This window comes from Choloepus didactylus, chromosome 12, assembly GCF_015220235.1.
Source record: "Choloepus didactylus isolate mChoDid1 chromosome 12, mChoDid1.pri, whole genome shotgun sequence".
In the NCBI taxonomy this organism is placed as follows: Eukaryota; Metazoa; Chordata; class Mammalia; order Pilosa; family Megalonychidae; genus Choloepus; species Choloepus didactylus.
Window position 1 is genome coordinate 64856817 of NC_051318.1, and position 19269 is coordinate 64876085.

A 19269-nucleotide genomic window follows, 5' to 3' on the forward strand; every position below is an offset into this window, starting at 1 on the left:
AACGTTCTGGGGATGCCGAGAAATGACTATGGTCTGTTAATTTCTGATGGATGTAGTAGGAACAAGTTCACTGAAATGTTGCTATATTATGTAACTTTCTTGGGGTAAAGTAGGAACATGTTGGAAGTTAAGCAGTTATCTTAGGTTAGTTGTCTTTTTCTTACTCCCTTGTTATGGTCTCTTTGAAATGTTCTTTTATTGTATGTTTGTTTTCTTTTTAACTTTTTTTTTCATACAGTTGATTTAAAAAAGAAGGGAAAGTTAAAAAAAAAAAAAAAAAACAAGGAAAAAAAAAAGATGCAGTGCCCCCTTGAGGAGCCTGTGGAGAATGCAGGGGTATTCGCCTACCCCACCTCCATGGTTGCTAACATGACCACAGACATAGGGGACTGGTGGTTTGATGGGTTGAGCCCTCTACCATAAGTTTTACCCTTGGGAAGACGGTTGCTGGAAAGGAGAGGCTAGGCCTCCCTGTATTTGTGCCTAAGAGTCTCCTCCTGAATGCCTCTTTGTTGCTCAGATGTGGCCCTCTCTCTCTGGCTAAGCCAACTTGAAAGGTGAAATCACTGCCCTCCCCCCTACGTGGGATCAGACACCCAGGGGAGTGAATCTCCCTGGCAACGTGGAATATGACTCCCGGGGAGGAATGTAGACCTGGCATCGTGGGATGGAGAACATCTTCTTGACCAAAAGGGGGTGTGAAAGGAAATGAAATAAGCTTCAGTGGCAGAGAGATTCCAAAACGAGCCGAGAGATCACTCTGGTGGGCACTCTTACGCACACTTTAGACAACCTTTTTTAGGTTCTAAAGAATTGGGGTAGCTGGTGGTGGATACCTGAAACTATTAAACTACAACCCAGAACCCATGAATCTCGAAGACAGTTGTATAAAAATGTAGATTATGAGGGGTGACAATGGGATTGGGAATGCCATAAGGACCAAACTCCACTTTGTCTAGTTTATGGATGGATGTGTAGAAAAGTAGGGGAAGGAAACAGACAAAGGTACCCAGTGTTCTTTTTTACTTCAATTGCTCTTTTTCACTCTAATTATTATTCTTGTTATTTTTGTGTGTGTGCTAATGAAGGTGTCAGGGATTGATTTAGGTGATGAATGTACAACTATGTAATGGTACTGTAAACAATCGAAAGTACAATTTGTTTTGTATGACTGCGTGGTATGTGAATATATCTCAATAAAATGATGATAAAAAAAAAATAATGGAAAACAAGTGTTGGAGAGGATGTAGAGAAATAGGAATACCTGATCACTGTTGTTGGCAATGTAAAATTGCAGCTGCTGTGGAAATCCATTTGACAATTCCTCAGAAAGTTAAGTATAGAATTATATGACCCAGAATTCCCATTTCTTGGTATATATCCCAAAGAACTGAAAGCAGGAACTTGAACAAATATTTGCACGCTGATGTTCACAATGGCATTATTTACAATTGCTAAAAGATGGAAGCTACCTATGTTGGTTTGGATGTATTATGCCCCCCAAAACGCCATGTTCTTTAATGCAATCTTGTGGTGGCCAACGTATTAGTGTTGATTAGGCTGGAATCTTTGGATTAGGTTGTTTCCATGGAGATCCGACCCACCCAACTGTGGGTAATCCTTCGAATAGATTATTTCCATGGAGGTGTGGCCCCACCCATTCAGCATGGGTCTTGATTTAATCACTGGAGATATACAAAAGAGCTCAGTCAGAGGGAGCTCACTGCTACAGCTTAGAGAGACATTTTGAAGATGGCCATTGAAAGCTGACACTGACATTTTGGACAATGCCATTTTGGAATGCAACCTGGGAGCAAGCAGACGCCAGCCATGTGCCTTCCAAGCTAACAGAGGTTTTCTGGATGCCACTGGCATTCCTTCGGTGAAGGTATACTTGTGTTGAAGCCTTGATTTGGACATTTGCATGGCCTTCGGACTGTAAATTTGTAACCAAATAAACCCCCTTTATAAAAGCTAATCCATATCTGGTCTTTTGCATAATGGTAGCACTAGCAAATTGAAACACGACCCAAGTGTCCATCAACCAATGAATGGATGAACAAAATGTGGTATATCCATATAATGGAATATTATTCAGCCATAAAAAGGAATGAAAAAAATTTTTTTTAATTACAGAAGTTTTAGGTGTACCAAAAAATCATGCATAAAATACAGAGTTAGGAGTACCTTGTGTTAGTGTGGTACATTTATTACAATTAATGAAAGAACACTTTTATAATTGTAGAATTAACTATGGCCCATTGTTTATAATAGGATTCATTGTTGTACAGTCCTATGTTGTATCTTTTTTTTAACTTTTTTTTAAATGCAATTTTATTGAGATCTATTCACATAACATACAGTCCTTCAAAATGTACAATCAGTTGTTCATAGTTGTGCATTGATCACCACAATCAATTTTCATTACTCCAAAAAATAAAATCAAGATTAAAATAAAAAAGAACATCCAAAACATTTCATTCTCCTCCTCCCATTTTTCATTTACTTATTTACTTTTTTAACACTCATTCATTTTTTTTAAACTTTATCAAAAAATTAAAAAACAAACAATAAAAAAAACAACATTTCAAACAAAACCAAAACAAAGGAATAAGAAAAAACAAGTAACCTAAAATAACTTCATTGCTTACCACATGTTCTTACCCTACCCCAAGAAAATAAACAAACTATAACCAAACAAAGGAATAAGAAAAACAAATAACCTAAAATAACTACATTGCTGCCAACTTACTAATTCTAGTAACATATATACAACCTAAAATTTCACCTTTTAATCACACTGAGATACATAATTCCACTTCTGTTCAACTTGGTGGCTTCTTAAAAATTAGGTGGGTATGCATACTAAAACAACAACAAAAAAAACCAACCCCCCCCCCCAAAAAAAAAAACACAAAAAAACAAGCCAATTAATGTTTTCCACTGTTATGATGGACAAACTGTATGAATCAATTATTCTGAAGACACTGGACATCAAGCAATGAAGGACAGTGATCCTGAGACACAGGAAACAAACAAGTGAAACTTATGATTGCTGTGGTACAAGGAGGGGGAAATCATATTAGAATTTGGCAAATTCCTGAGTTGAAGAGGCATAGCTGGAAGTAGAAGGCAAGGTGGTTTGAGTTCATATGGCAGAGTACTGAAGAAAGCTGCAGAGAGAGAAAAGTCCAAAGATGTGCAGATAGTCCCCAACGAATATTCATCTGGGCAAGAAACAGTACATGTGTATAAAGAAACTACTGGAGTCAGAACCACCCAAAAAGAGGAATAAACTCTGAAGCTCACAGGGCCAGGTATAGTGCCTAGTCACAAAAGCCAAAGTAGAAAATCTCATAATTCACAGGAAATTGGGAAGGGTACTGTTCCAGTTCGCTAATGCTGCCAGAATGCAAAACACCAGAGATGGACTGGCTTTTATAAAAGGGGATTTATTTGGTTACATAGTTATAGTCTTAAGGCCATAAAGGTGTCCAAGGCAACACATCAGCAATCAGGTACCTTCACTGAAGGATGGCGAATGATGTCTGGAAAACCTCTGTTAGCTGGGAAGGCAAATGGCTGGTGCCTGCTCCAAAGTTCTGGGTTCAAAATGGCTTTCTCCCAGGACGTTCCTCTCTAGGCTGCAGTTCCTCAAAAATGTCACTCTTAGTTGCTCTTGCGGCGTCTGTTCTCTCTCAGCTTCTCCGGAGCAAAAGTCTGCTTTCAACAGCTGTCTTCAAACTGTCTCTCATCTGCAGCTAAGCTCTCAGCTTCTGTGCATTCTTCAAAGAGTCCCTCTTGGTTGTAGGTCCTCTTCAAAATGTTACTCTCAGATGCACTGAGTTCCTTCTGTTTGTCAGCTCATTTATTTGGCTCCACTGATTTAATTTAGACCCACCCTGAATGGGTGGGGTAACACCTCCAATCAGAGTCATCACCCACAGTTGGGTGGGGTGCATCTCCATGGAAACACTCAAAGAATTACAATGTAATCAACACTGATACCTGTGCCAACACAAGATTACATCAAAGATAATGGAGTTTTGGGGGACCTAATACATTCAAACCGGCACAGGTACTTAAAAGGGTTTTGTTCCGGTTTGTTAATGCTGCCATTATGCAAAATATCAGAAAACAGACTGGCTTTTATAAAGTTACAAAGTTACAGTTGAAGGCCAGGAAAATGTCGAAATGGAGGCATCAATACAAGTATACCTTCACTGAAGGAATGCCAATGGTGTCCAGAAAACCTCTGTTAGCTGGGAAGGCACATGATTGGCATCCGCTGATCCCAGGTTGTGTTCCAGCTCCACTCTCAGCTCCTTGGCATTCTTCAAAGTGTCTGTCTTGGCTGCAGCACCTCCTTCTATCTGTGAACACTTACAGTACTCCAGTGATTCAATTAAGACCCACCCTGAACGTGTGGGGTAACACCTCCATGGAAATTATCCAATCAAAGGTCTTGCCCACAGCTGACTGAGTCACATCTCCATGGAAATATTCAATCAAAGGATTCCAACCTAATCAACACTAATACGTTTGCCCCCACAAGATTCCATCAAAGACCATGGCGTTTTGGGGGACATAATACATTCAAATTGGCACAGATTTTGTCTCAGTAGTGGAGGAAAAAAGTAGACTTAAGATTAACACTTCAATACCTATAAAAGCTTAAAAGCAAGCTCTGAAAGGATCAACCTGTTTCCAACTAACTTAACCTTTTTCTAGCACAAAGCTAAGAAGAACTAGGTATACAAAAATATACAGCAATCAAGGTAAAATGCACAATGTTTGGTATCCAATGAAAGATTAACAGGCATGCAAAGAAGCAGGAAAATGATTTACAATGAGAAAAATCAATAAATGGAAACTAACCAAGAAGAGATACAATGATAGAATCAGTAGACAATGACATTAAAACAGTTACTTAAACAGCACTTCATATGCTCAAGAAAATACAGGAAAGACTGAAAATGTTAAGTTGGAAGATTAAAAAATGTTAACCTGGAAGATTAGAAAAAAACACCCTAACCGAATTTCTAGAGATAAAAATCATAATATCTAAGATGAAAAATACACTGGTTAGTATTAACAGCAAAGTATACATTGGAGAAGAAAAGATACGTGAACTTGAACACATAGAATGAGAAATTACGGAAAATGAAAGACAGAAGAAACACTGAAAAAAAGGGCAGATCATCATTTGTTCTGTTGTAGGGCAAGTTTAGGCAGCTTAATATATGTCTAATTATAGTCATGCAGGAAAGAGAAAGATCAGGATAGAAAAAAATTATTTGAAGAAATAATGGCTCAAAATATTTCAAACTTGATAAACTCACGTATCCAAGAAGTTTAATGAAAACCAAGCACAGAAAACATGAATAAAACAATAGCAAGACATATCATAATTAAATTGCTTAAAACCAGTGAAAAAAGGGTAATCTTGAAAGTAGTCAGAGAAATAAGACACATTACCTATAGAGGAACAAAGATAAAGATAACAGTCTATTCTTGGCAGAAAGAACGCAAATTAGAAAAAAGTAGAATACATCTTTCAAGTACTGAAAAGGGAAAAAAAAAAAGTCAACCTCCAATTGTCACCCAGGGAAAGTATCTTTTAAAAACAAAGCCCAAAACAAAAAATAAAAACCAAAAAACCAAACCAAACAAAAAAGGCAAAGCACAAACAAAAGAAAAAACTATATAATGTAATTTATCGAAATAAAACTTTTGCGCATCAAGGGACAAAATCAAGTAAGTGAAAAGACATCCAGCAGAATAGGAGAAAATATCTGCAAATCATGTATCTGATAAAGGTCTTATACTCAGAATATGACTCTTACAACTCAACAACAAGGAAACAAACAGTTGAAATGCAAAGAGGGGCCTGAACAGCCAAAACAAGTTGGAAAAAGAACGAAGTTGGAGGACTCACCTTCCCAGTATCAAAATGTACTGCCCAAACCTTGCATAAGAATACACTAAAAGACCAATGGAATAGAACTGAAAAGTCCAGAAACAGACACACATCTACGGCCAACAGATTTTTGACAAGGATGCCAAGTACATGCATGAAGAAAGAATAGTGTTGGAAACTTATATATCCACATGCCAAAGAATGAGGTTGAACTTCACACTATATACAAATATTAACTCAAAATGGATCAAGGACCTAAATATAACTGTTAAAACCATAAAACTCTTATAAGATAACACTGGGCCAAACTTCATGATCTGGGATTTGGCAATGGATTCTTAGATAAGACACCCAAAGCATAAGCAATGAAGGAAGCATTACATACATTGGACTTCATCAAAATTAAAGACTTCTGTGTGTCTGAGGACATTATCAAGAAAGTGAAAAGTCAACCTACAGAATGGAAAAATAGTTGTAAACCATCTATTTGATACGGGTTTATATGCAAAATATATAAAGAACTACAACTCAAACACAAAGAGACAAACAACCTAATTTATAAATGGGCAAAGGGGAGGTGGGGCAAGATGGTGGACTGGTGAGCTTTATGTTTTAGTTACTCCTCCAGGAAAGTAGGTAGAAAGCCAGCAACTGCGTGAACTGGACACCACAGAGCAATCTGACTTTGGGCATACTTCATACAACACTCATGAAAATGTGGAACTGCTGAGATCAGCGAAATCTGTAAGTATTTGTGGCCAGCGGACCCGCGCCCCTCCCTGCCAGGCTCAGTCCCGTGGGAGGAGGGGCTGTCAGCTCCGGGAAGGAGAAGGGAGAACTGCAGTGGCAGCACTTATCGGAAATTCATTCTACTGATCCAAACTCCAACCATGGATAGACTGAGACCAGACACCAGAGAATCTGAGAGCAGCCGGCCCAGCAGAGAGGAGACAGACATAGAAAAAAACAGCACGAAAAACTCCAAAATAAAAGCGGAGGATTTTTGGAGTTCTGGTGAACATAGAAAGGGGAAGGGCAGAGCTCAGGCCCTCAGGCTCATATGCAAATCCTGAAGAAAAGCTGATTTCTCTGCCCTGTGGACATTTCCTTAATGGCCCTAATTGCTTTGTCTCTTAGCATTTCAATAACCCCTTAGATCTGTGAGGAGGGCCCTTTTTTTTTTTTCTTCTTCTTTTTTTTTAATCCTTTCTTCTTTTTCTAAAACAATTACTCTAAGAAGCCCAATACAGAAAGCTTCAAAGACTTGCAGTTTGGGCAGGTCAAGACAAGAGCAGAACTAAGAGAGCTCTGAGACAAAAGGCAATAATCCAGTGGCTGAGAAATTTCACTACACACCACAACTTCCCAAGAAAAGGGGGGTGTCCGCTCACAGCCATCATCCTGGTAGACAGGAAACATTCCTGCCCATCACCAGCCCCATAACCGAGAGCTGCCCCACACAACCCAGTGTGACGGAAGTGCTTCAAATAACAGGCACACTCCACAAAACTGCGCGTGGACATTAGCCTTCCCTGCAACCTCAGCTGATTGTCCCAGAGTTGGGAAGGTGGAGCAGTGTGAATTAACAAAGCCCCATTCAGACATCATCTCAGCAGACTGGGAGCCTCCCTACACAGCCCAGCAGCCCAGAACCACCCTGGGGGGAGTTGGTTGAGTATGGCACTCAACTGTGACATAGCACAGTCATCCCTCAACAGAGGACCAGGGGGTGCACGGCCTGGAATAGGGACCCACTTGCAAGTCTCAGGAGCCATACGCCAATACCAAGGACTTGTGGGTCAGTGGCAGAGACAAAATGTGGCAGGACTGAACTGAAGGATTAGACTATTGCAGCAGCTTTAAAACTCCAGGATCACCAGGGATATTTGATTGTTAGAGCCACCACCCCTCCCTGACTGCCCAGAAACACGCCCCATATAGAGGGCGGGCAACACCAACTACACACGCAAGCTTGGTACACCAATTGGACCCCACAAGACTCACTCCCCCACTCACCACAAAGGCAAAGCAGGGGAGAACTGGCTTGTGGAGAACAGGTGGCTCGTGGACGCCACCTGCTGGTTAGTTAGAGAAAGTGTACTCCACGAAGCTGTAGATCTGATAAATTAGAGATAAGGACTTCAATTCATCTACACATCCTAAAAGAACCCTATCAAGTTCAGCAAATGCCAAGAGGCCAAAAACAACAGAATATTATAAAGCATATGAAAAAACGAGACGATGTGGATAACCCAAGCCCAAGTACCCAAATCAAAAGATCAGAAGAGACACAGCACCTAGAGCAGCTACTCAAAGAACTAAAGATGAACAATGAGACCATAGTACGGAATACAAAGGATATCAAGAAGACCCTAGAAGAGCATAAACAAGACATTGCAAGACTAAATAAAAAGATGATCTTATGGAAATTAAAGAAACTGTTGAACAAATTAAAAAGATTCTGGATACTCATAGTACAAGACTAGAGGAAGTTGAACAACGAATCAGTGACCTAGAAGATGACAGAATGGAAAATGAAAGCATAAAAGAAAGAATGGGGAAAAAAATCGAAAAAATCGAAACGGAACTCAGGGATATGATAGATAATATAAAACGTCCTAATATAAGACTCATTGGTGTTCCAGAAGGGGAAGAAAAGGGTAAAGGTCTAGGAAGAGTATTCAAAGAAATTGTTGGGGAAAACTTCCCAGATCTTCTAAACAACATAAATACACAAATCATAAATGCTCAGCAAACTCCAAATAGAATAAATCCAAATAAACCCACTCCGAGACATATTCTGATCACACTGTCAAACACAGAAGAGAAGGAGCAAGTTCTGAAAGCAGCAAGAGAAAAGCAATTCACCACATACAAAGGAAACGGCATAAGACTAAGTAGTGACTACTCAGCAGCCACCATGGAGGCGAGAAGGCAGTGGCATGATATATTTAAAATTCTGAGTGAGAAAAATTTCCAACCAAGAATACTTTATCCAGCAAAGCTCTCCTTCAAATTTGAGGGAGAGCTTAAATTTTTCACAGACAAAGAAATGCTGAGAGAATTTGCTAACAAGAGACCTGCCCTACTGGAGATACTAAAGGGAGCCCTACAGACAGAGAAACAAAGAAAGGACAGAGAGACTTGGAGAAAGGTTCAGTACTAAAGAGATTCGGTATGGGTACAATAAAGGATATTAATAGAGAGAGGGGAAAAATATATATGACAAACATAAACCAAAGGATAAGATGGCAGATTCAAGAAATGCCTTCACGGTTATAATGTTGAATGTAAATGGATTCAACTCCCCAATTAAAAGATACAGATTAGCAGAATGGATCAAAAAAAATGAACCATCAATATGTTGCATATAAGAGACTCATCTTAGACACAGGGACACAAAGAAATTCAAAGTGAAAGGATGGAAAAAAATATTTCATGCAAGCTACAGCCAAAAGAAAGCAGGTGTAGCAATATTAATCTCAGATAAAATAGACTTCAAATGCAGGGATGTTTTGAGAGACAAAGAAGGCCACTACATAGTAATAAAAGGGACAATTCAACAAGAAGAAATAACAATGATAAATGTCTATGCACCCAATGAAGGTGCCACAAAATACACGAGAGAAACACTGGCAAAACTAAAGGAAGCAATTGATGTTTCCACAATAATTGTGGGAGACTTCAACACATCACTCTCTCCTATAGATAGATCAACCAGACAGAGGACCAATAAGGAAACTGAAAACCTAAACAATGTGATAAATGAATTAGATTTAACAGACATATACAGAACATTACATCCCAAATCACCAGGATACACATACTTTTCTAGTGCTCATGGAACTTTCTCCAGAATAGATCATATGCTGGGACATAAAACAAGCCTCAGTAAATTTAAAAAGATTGAAATTATTCAAAGCACATTCTCTGACCACAATGGAATACAATTAGAAGTCAATAACCATCAGAGACTTAGAAAATTCACAAATACCTGGAGGTTAAACAACACACTCCTAAACAATCAGTGGGTTAAAGAAGGAGTAGCAAGAGAAATTGCTAAATATATAGAGACGAATGAAAATGAGAACACAACATACCAAAACCTATGGGATGCAGCAAAAGCAGTGCTAAGGGGGAAATTTATAGCACTAAACGCATATATTAAAAAGGAAGAAACAGCCAAAATCAAAGAACTAATGGATCAACTGAAGAAGCTGGAAAATGAACAGCAAACCAATCCTAAACCAAGTAGAAGAAAAGAAATAACAAGGATTAAAGCAGAAATAAATGACACAGAAAAGAAAAAAAGAATAGAGAGGATAAACATCACCAAAAGTTGGTTCTTTGAGAAGATCAACAAGATTGAGAAGCCTCTAGCTAGACTGACAAAATCAAAAAGAGAGAAGACCCACATAAACAAAATAATGAATGAAAAAGGTGACATAACTGCAGATCCTGAAGAAATTAAAAATATTATAAGAGGTTACTATGAACAACTGTATGGCAACAAACTGGATAATGTAGAGGAAATGGATAATTTCCTGGAAACATATGAACAACCTAGACTGACCAGTGAAGAAACAGAAGACCTCAATCAACCCATCACAAGCAAAGAGATCCAATCAGTCATCAAAAAGCTTCCCACAAATAAATGCCCAGGGCCAGATGGCTTCACAGGGGAATTTGACCAAACTTTCCAGAAAGAACTGACACCAATCTTACTCAAACTCTTTCAAAACATCGAAGAAAATGGAACACTACCTAACTCATTTTATGAAGCTAACATCAATCTAATACCAAAACCAGGCAAAGATGCTACAAAAAAGGAAAACTACCGGCCAATCTCCCTAATGAATATAGATGCAAAAATCCTCAACAAAATACTTGCAAATCGAATCCAAAGACACATTAAAAAAATCATACACCATGACCAAGTGGGGTTCATTCCAGGCATGCAAGGATGGTTCAACATAAGAAAATCAATGTATTACAACACATTAAAAATTCAAAAGGGAAAAATCAAATGATCATCTCAATAGATGCTGAAAAAGCATTGGACAAAATCCAACATCCTTTTTGATAAAAACACTTGAAAAGGTAGGAATTGAAGGAAACTTCCTCAATATGATAAAGAGCATATATGAAAAACCCACAGCCAGCATAGGACTCAATGGTGAGAGAATGAAAGCCTTCCCTCTAAGATCAGGAACAAGACAAGGATGTCCGCTGTCACCACTGTTATTCAACACTGTGCTGGAAGTGCTAGCCAGGGCAATCCGGCAAGACAAAGAAATAAAAGGCATCCAAATTGGAAAAGAAGAAGTAAAACTGCCATTGTTTGCAGATGAGATGATCTTATGTCTGGAAAACCCTGAGAAATCGATGACACAGCTACTAGAGCTAATAAACAAATTTAGCAAAGTAGCGGGATACAAGATTAATGCACATAAGTCAGTAATGTTTCTATATGCTAGAAATGAACAAACTGAAGAGACACTCAAGAAACAGATACCATTTTCAATAGCAACTAAAAAAATCAAGTACCTAGGAATAAACTTAACCAAAGATGTAAAAGACCTATACAAAGAAAACTACGTAACTCTACTAAAAGAAATAGAAGGGGACCTTAAAAGATGGAAAAATATTCCATGTTCATGGATAGGAAGGCTAAATGTCATTAAGATGTCAATTCTACCCAAACTCATCTACAGATTCAATGCAATCCCAATCAAAATTCCAACAACCTACTTTGCAGACTTGGAAAAGCTAGTTATCAAATTTATTTGGAAAGGGAAGATGCCTCGAATTGCTAAAGACACTCTAAAAAAGAAAAACGAAGTGGGAGGACTTACACTCCCTGACTTTGAAGCTTATTATAAAGCCACAGTTGCCAAAACAGCATGGTACTGCCACAAAGATAGACATATAGATCAATGGAATCGAATTGAGAATTCAGAGATAGACCCTCAGATCTATGGCCGACTGGTCTTTGATAAGGCCCCCAAAGTCACTGAACTGAGTCATAATGGTCTTTTCAACAAATGGGGCTGGGAGAGTTGGATATCTATATCCAAAAGAATGAAAGAGGACCCCTACCTCACACCCTACACAAAGATTAACTCAAAATGGACGAAAGATCTCAATATAAGAGAAAGTACCATAAAACTCCTAGAAGATAATGTAGGAAAACATCTTCAAGACCTTGTATTAGGCGGCCACTTCCTAGACTTTACACCCAAAGCACAAGCAACAAAAGAAAAAATAGATAAATGGGAACTCCTCAAGCTTAGAAGTTTCTGCACCTCAAAGGAATTTCTCAAAAAGGTAAAGAGGCAGCCAACTCAATGGGAAAAAATTTTTGGAAACCATGTATCTGACAAAAGACTGATATCTTGCATATATAAAGAAATCCTACAACTCAATGACAATAGTACAGACAGCCCAATTATAAAATGGGCAAAAGATATGAAAAGACAGTTCTCTGAAGAGGAAATACAAATGGCCAAGAAACACATGAAAAAATGTTCAGCTTCACTAGCTATTAGAGAGATGCAAATTAAGACCACAATGAGATACCATCTAACACCGATTAGAATGGCTGCCATTAAACAAACAGGAAACTACAAATGCTGGAGGGGATGTGGAGAAATTGGAACTCTTATTCATTGTTGGTGGGACTGTATAATGGTTCAGCCACTCTGGAAGTCAGTCTCGGAGTTCCTTAGAAAAGTAGAAATAGAGTTACCATTTGATCCAGCGATTGCACTTCTCGGTATACACCCAGAAGATCGGAAAGCAGTGACACGAACAGATATCTGCACGCCAATGTTCATAGCAGCATTATTCACAATTGCCAAGAGATGGAAACAACCCAAATGTCCTTCAACAGATGAGTGGATAAATAAAATGTGATATATACACACGATGGAATACTACACGGCAATAAGAAGGAACGATCTCGTGAAACATATGACAACATGGATGAACCTTGAAGACATAATGCTGAGCGAAATAAGCCAGGCACAGAAAGAGAAATATTATATGCTACCACTAATGTGAACTTTGAAAAATGTAAAACAAATGGTTTATAATGTAGAATACAGGGGAATTAGCAATAGAGAGCAATTAAGGAAGGGGGAACAGTAATCCAGAACCCATGAATCTCGAAGACAGCTGTATAAAAATGTAGCTTATGAGGGGTGACAATGGGATTGGGAAAGCCATAAGGACCACACTCCACTTTGCCTAGTTTATGGATGGATGAGTAGAAAAATAGGGGAAGGAAACAAACAAACAAACAGACAAAGGTACCCAGTGTTCTTTTTTACTTCAATTGCTCTTTTTCACTTTAATTATTATTCTTGTTATTTTTGTGTGTGTGCTAATGAAGGTGTCAGGGATTGATTTAGGTGATGAATGTACAACTATGTAATGGTACTGTGAACAATCGAATGTACGATTTGTTTTGTGTGAGTGCGTGGTATGTGAATATATCTCAATAAAATGAAGATTAAAAAAAAAAAAATGGGCAAAGGACTTGAACAGATATTTCTCCAAAGAGGAGATACAGATGGCCAATAAACATAGGAGAAGATGCTCTATTTCATTAGTCATTAGGGAAATGCAAATCAAAATCAGAAGATGTACTTCATATTTACTAGGATGGCTAATTTCAAAAATGGAAAATAACATGTGCTGACAAGGATATAAATAAATTGGAATCTCTCATTCATTACTGGTGGCAATGTAAAATGGTGCAGTGCAGTGTTGTGGAAAACAGTTTGGCAGCTGCTCAAAAGTTAAGCATAGAATTACCACATGACCAAACATTCCACTCCTGGGTATATACCCAAAAGAACTAGAAACAAGTGCTCAAAGAAAACCTGGATAGAAATGTTCATAGCTGAACTATTCACAATAGGCAAAAGGTAGAAACAACTTAAATTCCATCAACTGAAGAATGGATAAATAAAATGTATTATATTCATACAACAGAATATTATCCAGCTGCAAAAAGGAGTTAAGTACATGCTGCACCATGGATAAACCTTGAAAACGTTATGCTAGGTGACAGAAGCTCAACAAAAGGCTACATATTGTACAATTCTGTTTATATGAAATACCCAGAATAGACAAATCCAGAGAGAAAGAAAGCAGATTACTGGTTGCCATAGGACAATGGGGTAGACTGCTTACTGCTCATGGGTTTCCTGTTGGGATGATGAAAATGTTCTGCAACTAGATGGTGGTGATGGTTATACAACATTGTGAATGTACTAAAAGCCAAGGAATTGAACACTAAAATGGTTAAAATGTCAAATTTTATGTTGTGTCTATTACATCTCAAAAAAAATAAAGTGAACCCTTAAACGCCTACTTGCAACTAATCTGGCCTTAGTAAAATTGTATTTTAACCTTTATTTTTATAAGAATAGTAAGAAATGTGAAAGAAAACAAAACAAAAGTGAAATAATGAATTTTTTGCAACATACAGAAGAACTCATCACCAGCAGACCTACACTATCACTCGAAGACAGACAGTGACAAGTTAAAGATGTATATTATAAACTTCAAGCAACCACTGTAATAACAAAATAAAGAGTTACAGCCAATAACAAGATAGTGTAGAATGATGAAAAATATTCAGTTTATCCAAATAAAAGCAGAAAAAAAGGAAAAATAGATGGCACAAATAAAAAACAAATAGCAAGACGATAGATTTAACCACAACCGTACCAATAACATATTTTATGCAAATACCCTAAAAACCCCAATCAAAAGTCATGTCTTGTCAGCCTGCATAAAAAAAACAAGACTCAACTATATATGTTGTCTACAAGAAACACAGTTCAATTATAAGACACAAAAGATGTTAAAAGTAAAAGGATGGAAAAAGATACCATGCTAACCCAATCAAAAGATTTGAGACTTGTACATTGAAAACAAAACAAAACAACAAAACACTAAGAGAAATTAAGGAAGACCTAAAGAAACAGAGAAATTGTTTTTATGGGTCAGAATACTCAACGTTACTAAGATGTCAATTTCTCCCATTTCATCTATAGATTCAATGCAATCTCAGTATCACAGCCAGCTTTATTTGTAGAAAGGTTCATCTGTATTTATACAGAAATGCAAAGGATATAGAATAGCCAAAAAAAAAACTTTGAAAAAAAATAGTATAGTTGGATGACCAATAATACCTGATTTCAGTAGGTTTAAAAAGCTACAATAATCAAGATGATGTGGTACTGACATGGAGATAGACAAATTGACCATTAGAACAGAAAAGAGAGTACAAAAATAGACCCACAATATGATTAATTGATTTTCGACAAAGATCTTTTTGATAAATGATGGTAGAACAATTGGGTTTCAATTTGCAAGTAAATGAATAACAATTGTACCTTGTACTCTGTAAAAATTAAAAATTAATCATTAGACTAAAACTATAAAACATCTAGAAGAAAATATAGACAAAACTCCTTGTGACCTTAGGTTAGACAAAGATATTTTAGATACAACAACAAGACACAATCCATAAAAGAACAAACTGATAAACTGAATTGGATGAAAAAAATATTTCTGCTCTTCATAACGCATTGTTAGAGAATGAAAGGACAAGCCACAGAACAGGAGAAATCATTTGCAAATCACATCGCTGATGAAGGACTTGAATCTAGAATATATACAGTAGTATCAAAACTCAAAAATAAGAAGACAAACAACTCGATAAAATGGGCAAAATGTGAAGACACTTCTCCCAATAAGAAAATGGAGAGCAAAGCAGCACATGGAAAGATGCTAAGATCACGTCATTAGGGAAATGCGAAATAAACCATAATGATATACCACTACAGACCTATTTGCACGGTTAAAATTTAAAAGACTAACCATATCAAGTCTTGGCATGGATGTAGAGAAACTGAAACTTTCATTCACTGCCGGTGGGAGTGTCAAATGGTACAACCATTTTGGAAAGCAGTTTGGTAGTCTCTTAAACATATAACTACCACTCCATGCTTAGGTATTTACTCAAGAGAAATGACTGTATATGTCCACTCAATAACTTGTTCGTGAATGTTCAAATGATCTTTGTTTGTAATAGGGAAAAATGGGAACAATCCAAATGTCCATCAATAGGTAAACAGATAAACTGGTATATCCATAAAATGGATTGCTGCTTGGCAATGAAAATGAATGAACTATGGATGAATTTCAATACAATTATGCAAAGTGAAAGACAACGGATTAAAAAGAGTACAAACTGCATAATTCCATTTAAATAAATTCTAGGAAATGCAAACTAAGACAGAAAGCAAATCAGTGGTTGCTTGAGGACTGAGATGGGGTGTGGGGAGGGGTGGGTGAGGGTTTACAAAGGGAAACAAGAAAACAAACGAGGTGATACATGGTTTCATTATCTTCATTTTGGTGACAGTTTCATGGGTATATACATATGCCAAAAATTATCATATTGTATTTACACTTTAAGTGTGCAGTTTATTGCATGTCAATTAGCCCTCATTAGTGGTTAAACAAACGGTGTTTGTTTTCATTTTGAATATTATTACGCATTGCCATTTTAGTAATGCATTTATATACAACCTCAGACATGTTCTAAATAGCATATAACTTAAGGGTAATTCTAATATTAATTATTTGAATTTCATTAGTATATTATTCTCAAAAACTCCAAGCTGGTTTAAATATTTAACTTGCTCCAAAGGATACAGATCCTGAGAGAATTTCCTTCTCTATTTTCCCATTACCCATCATGAACAGTCTATTGTTACAAAAGCAGTCCAATGCTATCATATTTAAGCTAATTAGTTTATATAATTATTTTCAGTTTAAGCAATATAATCTTTGTGAGGCAGAAAAATGTAAAATCAATGGAATATTTTAAACTGTAGTACTTTCTTTTTATTCTTATGGAAAAAGTTACATACTGCAGTCTGAAAAAAACCCTAGGGTTAGTGATTCTTTCTTTAGATGGCTTGTTATGAAAAATTTTCAAACATACACGAAAGTAAAAAACTGCATAATGTAACTTGTATGTAACTATCACCCATCTTTAAACATTGTCAAACATTTGTAATTCTTGCTTTATCTATTGGGCCCTCCTCCTTTCGAAATATTTTAAAGCAAATTCCAAGCATCATATTATTTCACATCAGAAGCATTTCAGTATTGTCTTTTTTTCAATATAAGCAAACATTTTATTTTAAAATTGCTTCATACGAAGTTAATTATACTTTATTATTAGAACACAGTTTAATTTCTTACATTCCGCACCCTACAATTTAAATTGCAGTATATGCACATGTAGAAATTCTCATTTCAATTAACAGGAGTGCTCAGGAAGACATTGTATTTGTTTTAAAAGCAATATAAAAATATGTGCAAGTCTATATGTATTTAATATTTTATTTTTAAAAATAATTTTTGATAAGTTATAAAATTAAAACCAACATGAGAGAGCTATAATATATTAGAAAAGAGAGGTTCATTTGTTTTTTCCCCTGGCCTGAACAAAACAGGCGTATAGCAGTCTGTGTCTGCATGACCTAGGCAGCTAATGTTTAACCTATCATCTTTGTAAGCCAGTAAAGAGAAAAAGGATAAACTGTAACTGTAAATGGGAAGTAAGCAGGAGGTGAGAAAGTCTTTGGTCTCATGAAAAAGCAAGAATGTTATTCTAGCCTACCTGCTTCCTGGCCCCCAAGTGTTATCATTCTTGTGGTTATTTACAAAGCCCCATCCTATAATTCTTTCCTTCCTGCACTACCCCCATATCACAGGATGCTCTCCCATCCTTAGGAATGTCTTTGTCTTAAACCCTGTAACTGGCTTGCTGTCCTCTTCCAATCTTACGGCCAACTTCCCTGAGAAAGTGGTACCCGCCCAGCGAGAAAAAAGCCATTTGATTTCTGCTGATTTCTGCCTCCCTGTGAGTAAAGTTCATGTGTCAGAAAATGCTTGGTATCTTCTTTGGTCTTTTGACTGGCAAAGCCCCCTTGGGCTGTGACACTTTAGTCATTCATTTATTTTTCCATCTATCCTTCCACCCTGTAGTGGGATGGAGCTGGCCTGCAGCAGCTTATGAGAGCTGACTTAAAATTTTAGGAATTTTGTGAATTGGCTGTAAAACACAACCATTACTAAAAACTAAATTATTTAAATCCACAATTTAAAAAAAAAGGGAGCAAAACTCAAAAACTCATCAACTTTATTTTATGTTTGTACTTGAGTTTATATACATCTATTGTATCTGTATGGTGGAAACACTATGCAACAGTGTCCTGCTGAGCATCTCTTCTCTATTTGGCATTCAGTTGAATAATATTACTTTGGTAGCTTGAAATTAGTCATGGTAGGAATATTTATAGCACAGATGTAAGTAAATGTTTCAATTTAGAGCCCTTCCTCACACCCCTGCTTGGAGAACTGGTTGCTTTTTTTCTTTTTTTTTTTAATTCAATTTTATTGAGATATATTCACATACCATGCAGTCATACAAAGCGTACACTCAATTGTTCACAGTACCATTATATAATTGTGTGTTCATCACCAAAATTAATTTTCGAACATTTTAATTACCAGTAATACACACAAAAATAATAAGAATAAAAATTAAAGTGAAAAAAAAAACCAATTAAACTAAAAAAAAAACACTGGGTGCCTTCTTTTTTTGCCCTCATTTTTCTACTCATCCATCCATACACTGGACAAAGGGGAGTGTGGTCCATATGGCTTTCCCAATCACATTGTCACCCCTCATAAGCTACATTTTTATACAATCGTCTTCAAGATTCAAGGGTTCTGGGTTGTAGTTTGATAGTTTCAGGTATTTACTGTTAGCTATTCCAATTCATTAGAACCTAAAAAGGGCTGTCAATATTGTGTGTAAGAGTGCCCACCAGAGTGACCTCGTGGCTCCTTTTGGCAACTCTCTGCCACTGAATCTTATTTCATTTCCTTTTGCATCCCCGTTTTGGTCAAGAAGATGGGAGAACTGGTTGTTAATGCTTACCAGCACACCACTGCTTCCACTCTGAGCATTAATATGTGTCAGATCCTGTAGTAAAGGATATTTCTGTTTTTTTGAAATTTGAGGATAAAGATCCTCCTTGGTTATATTACTAAAAGCACTTTAATAGAAGACATTGTAAAAACAAATATGAATAAGTCCTACAGAAAAAAATAAATAAAGAATACATGGTCTGTATTTAAAATATAATGTCTTTAAAAATCCCTTTATTTTAATAAGAATCAAACTTTTAAAATTAACATGCAAAAACCTGTTATGCTGAAGCTCAGGGAATAAAAGGAACACTAGTGTG

The 19269-nt window shown here is 36.8% G+C and overlaps 1 protein-coding gene across 4 annotated transcripts in view; it reads right to left on the bottom strand.

The window, feature by feature from the left end:
* The window catches only part of PIBF1 (progesterone immunomodulatory binding factor 1), a 360124-nt gene that overhangs the window by 103170 nt on the left and 237685 nt on the right, over window positions 1-19269 (bottom strand). The window lies entirely within an intron of this gene.